The following is a 4,680-nucleotide window of genomic DNA, read 5'->3' as shown; positions in this document are numbered from 1 at the left end:
TCTCCTGTTGTGTGCCCTGCCTTATTGTGTGGACCGTCTTCCTGTCTCATCCTTTAGTGTTCTCATTTTTGTTAATAAAAGACATTTTGGTGCATCAAGAGTTACCATCCCCAGGGCCAAGCCTGTGGTTCCTTGAGCTGCTACCTAGTCCCCTTTTGCCACAGAGTCTGGAGCTACCCCCATCCCCGACCAGCCTGTTCTCCTGTCGTGTGCCCTGCCCTATTGTGTGGACAAGTGGTCTTCCTGCCTCGTCCTTTTGTTCCATTTTTGTTAAACTCTGTTCCCCCTGTTCATTCTGCATCTGGGTCCTTCCTTGCCAAACCGTGACGCATTCATCTTATTGGCTCTGGGTGGGGTATGGTTTTGGTAGAACGGTGCATCTCACCCCATTGGTCTATTTAATGACCCTTATTTTGGTGAGTGTATATGTGTCCTGGTGATTCTGGGCCTCTGTCTTCCTGGCATTTCTGTTTCCGTTCCTATTCCGGTATGGTGAGACTTTACTGATGGTGTAATGATGTGAATAGCTTGAGTCTAATGTGCTTTAACATTACCTTTACAGTTAGTCTTCTCTAATTGAACTACCTGTATAAATAATGTAAAAAAGTCACTGTCTTAATGAGTGAGTCAATTATTCAGTCAATTATTTCAAAACGGCTGATTCATTCAGCAACAAAGTCAGTCAATGATTCACACCATTTAAAATAAAAAAAATGCTAATTCGTTCAATAACAAAACACTACTTTGTTTGGAACCGTTTTCGTGAGTAAAAAAAGACAATTTAATTGTGCAAAAAGACTACAATTTAAGTCTTTTAATATTTCTTGTTTATTGAATTGTTGCCCTGACACAAAGTCTGCCACAGACCATCCTAACCAAACCGTTCATAAATGTGTGTGTTCATAAATGTGTGTGTCTCTTCCTAGGACATGCATTTAAAGCGCATTTAGAACAAATCACTATTTATTGCTTCACAGTGACAGTGTTCAGTAACAAATAACCTAATTTGACAGACGGAAAGATCGGTATTATAGCGATAAGTTACAAATAGGCTACCTCAAGCAGCTGCATCTTACCATTTAAGTGCTGGCTGGAGGTGTTTTATTTATTTAGAATTTTGAAATATCCATTTTAATTTTCAAATAAATTGATTTAGTAAAGTACACCACCTGGCTACAAAACAGCTAATCTTATTTACTGGATCATATAGATAACTTTTTATCAATACTGGCATTAAGTTGGCTTGACGTTCGATATTCGCAAATTCAGGGACCGTCTTATGCAACTTTAGAGACTGTCCCTAAATTTGTCAATATTGTACGTCCAACGTCAAGACAAGTTTATGCCAATCTTATCGATTAAACACTTATTCATCAACATATCTGAACATAATGATACAGTGAAAGTGAAATTCAAACCTCAGTATGTTCAGTCGACAGTGTGAACTCTTCAGTCCATCAGAGAGCAGCTTCACTCCTGAATCCTGCAGGTGATTGCTACTCAGGTCCAGCTCTGTCAGGTTGGAGTTTGACGATTGTAGAGCAGAAGACACAGTTTCACAGCATGTTGCATCAAGACCACAGCCATCAAATCTGCCAGAAGTTTAGCCAGATTATGTTATGTTGTTCAGTGCCTCTGCAATAATTTATTGTACTCTTCATAATTGGGACATGAAAATATTTCACATTATTTTGACATTTAATTATTTAGTGAAGAACAAAATGTTTGATTGAACAGCAGTCAGTGAAATTACTCACAGGGCTTTTCTGCAGCATCTCACAGCTGGAATGAGTCTCTTGTAGTTTGAAGATGATGACGTGAACCTCTTTGAGTTGAACTCATCCAGCACTTTCTCTGACATGAGCACTATGTAGGTCAACACTGTGCACATTGAAGATGAGAGGTCTCTTCCTGGATGTGCATCTGAACTGAGGTAACTCTGGATTTCCTCATATAATGAATGATCTTTCAGCTCAAGTAAGCAGTAGAATAGGTTGACTGAAGCTTCACCTGAGATACCATACTTATTTTGTACTCGTTTAATGTATTCAGCTGTTTGTGTGATGCTCTCTGTGGTGTCTTCAGTGTGTGTGATCAGGCCTTCGAGCAGATTTTGACTGGATTCCAGTGAAATGCCTATCAGAAACCGCAGGAACAGGTCCAGATGTCCTCTCTCACTCTTTATGGCTTTATCAATGGCCTTCTGCAGTAACTCCTCCAATGTGACATTTTGTTTTGGCTCATCAAAGAAAAACTGAAGCTCCTCCATGTTCTTGTTCAGGTAACAGAGGAACACATGCACTGCAGCAAGAAACTCTTGAACACTCAGATGCACAAAATAAAAGACCTTCTTCTCAAAAATTCCATTTTTCTTCTTAAAGATCTCAGCGATCATTCCTGTAAACTCAGAGTCTTTACTCACATTAATACCACATGCTTTCAAATCTTTCTCATAGAACACAATGCGTTCTTTCTTCTGCTGTTCAAATGCTAGCTTGGCCAAATTCAAAATCATTGTTCTGTTTGAATCTAAAAGCTTTGCACATTCTCTTTCTTCTTGTTTATCATACTTCTGGTTCTTCATGTTCATCTGTATCAGCAGGATTGTAAACAGCACATCTACAGATGATCTTTCCTCAACAGTGTTCAGTGTTTCGTTTTTAAAGTTCAGTAGCAATTGACTCTCATCAAGTCCATCAAATATAAACACAAGCTTACATTCCTTATATAACTTTGATTTCTCCAGGTGCTCCAGTTCAGGATAAAATTTCAGCAGAAACTCATGGAGATTGACCTCTCTGTCTTTTATCATGTTGATCTCTCTGAATGGAAGCAGGAACACACACTCTATATCCTGATTGGTGTTTCCTTCTGCCCAGTCCAGGATGAACTTGTGCACAGAGACAGTTTTTCCGATGCCAGCGACTCCCTTGGTCAGCACAATCTTCTCCTCATTGTTTTTCCTCAGTTCAGTAAATATATCATTGCATTTGATTGGTTTGTCCTGTGTTTTTTTGTTCTTGAAAGCATCATCAATCTTCAGAATTTCATGTTCGTGATTGACATCTTTCTTATCTCCCTCTGTGATGAACAGTTCTGTGTAAACAGTCTTGAGATCTGTGTCGTTTTCTTTGTTGCCCTCAAAAATATATTTGGCTTTCATCATCATGTTGGTTTTGTGAATTTGCAAGAATTTCTGCAGCATTAAATCCTCTGTTAAAAAGGCTGATGAAAGTGAATAAAAACATGATGAAAAAGCAAAAAACAGATTTAACTGTCAACGTTATAATTAAATGACTATTGAATATAATGCAGACCTGAGGCCTTTCTTCTTCATGTTGTTTTTGTGAGTTTTCAAGAAGTTTTGCAGCTCTATAATTAAAAACAAGTAAATCAGATTGATAAAGCATTAAACAAATTGGAGAAATATTTTTCATATCAGCATGATCATCATTATTAATAACTGATGCAGACAGATTAAATTCATACTGCTGAAAACAGCACAGACCATCCCCAACAGCTTGGTTTCAATTTTAGAATTTCTGAAAGTTTTTTTTTTATTGTATTGATTCAGATCATCTTTAGGCCATGCTGACTAATGTTAAAGCTGATTAACGGTCTTCACATCATGTAGCACATCAAACAGTTTGTGAGGCTGTATTTACAACATGTTTTGACCTGCTTAAATGAACCTTTCCATGTGTGATTGTAATCATGGATTGATGATACTGAATCAATTTGGTGACAGTGCCACTTACTGGTCAACTTTAATAAACAATTGTATCACAATATAAGATGTTTAATGAATTTTTAGACCTTTGTGAACTGGGCATCACTAGGGACACGCGGCAACAGTTTATTTTAAGGACCAGTTCTCACTATTAACTAGTTTCTTATTAGCATGCATATTACTAGCATATTGGCTGTTTATTAGTACTCATAAAGCACATATTAATACCTTGTTCTGCATGACCATATTTTAGATCCCTTAATCCTACTGTCACGAATCCGGTCTATGAACTTCAATTCACTCACCACCAGAGGTCACCCTTCCATTACATTGACTCTCGCACTACACAAACTGTTGCATGTCATCCCGGACTACATATCCCATCATCCATTGCACTGATTGCACACAGCACTGATTGCACACAGCTGTAACCAATCACACATTCACTATATAACACTCACTCTGATCCCTTTCAAACTGTCGAGTATTGTATAGCGTTTATCACTCTCTTAGCGATAGCTACTCTACGGAGCCTGTCTAGTTTTACATAGCCTTATCTTAGTCTAGCCTTGTATGTTTTATTGTGTCCTGATCTTTGCCTGTATATCTCGGATTCCCCCTCTCGTCTTGCCCTATTCGGATAATGTTTGCCCCTGCCTGGACCTTTGCCTTGTACCTGGATTTATCCCTCTAGTCTCGCCCTGTTGATTCTGTTCGCCGATCGTAGACCCACGCTAACCCTAGGAATATTCTTGTGTCTTGCCCTCTATATACAGTACCTGTTGCCATTGTCTGACTCTTGCCCGTTTCTGACCATGTCGGTTAATAAAGCTTCGCACTTGGATCTGCACGTCTCACGTCTCAGTCACTCCGTGACAGAATACTCGGCCACACAAGGATCCAGCGGCTTTCTAACTATTAAAGCAAATTAGGAGTACACAGCGATTCTG

At 38.8% G+C, this 4,680-nt stretch overlaps 1 long non-coding RNA gene across 1 annotated transcript in view; it reads right to left on the bottom strand.

Moving 5' to 3' along the window:
* Positions 1–3,324: 3,324 nt before the first annotated feature.
* LOC107724933 (uncharacterized) overlaps positions 3,325–4,680 on the bottom strand; it is a 2,951-nt gene continuing 1,595 nt past the window's right edge. The window contains exon 3 of the long non-coding RNA XR_001638061.1: positions 3,325–3,372. This is a non-coding gene — a long non-coding RNA (uncharacterized LOC107724933). The remainder of the gene's footprint in view (positions 3,373–4,680) is intronic.

This window comes from Sinocyclocheilus rhinocerous, unplaced genomic scaffold (assembly GCF_001515625.1).
Source record: "Sinocyclocheilus rhinocerous isolate Xijiao unplaced genomic scaffold, SAMN03320098_v1.1 scaffold5628, whole genome shotgun sequence".
Taxonomy (NCBI): Eukaryota; Metazoa; Chordata; class Actinopteri; order Cypriniformes; family Cyprinidae; genus Sinocyclocheilus; species Sinocyclocheilus rhinocerous.
Note: the sequence above shows the minus strand (reverse complement) of the source record. Positions and strands in the feature narration are given on the sequence as shown.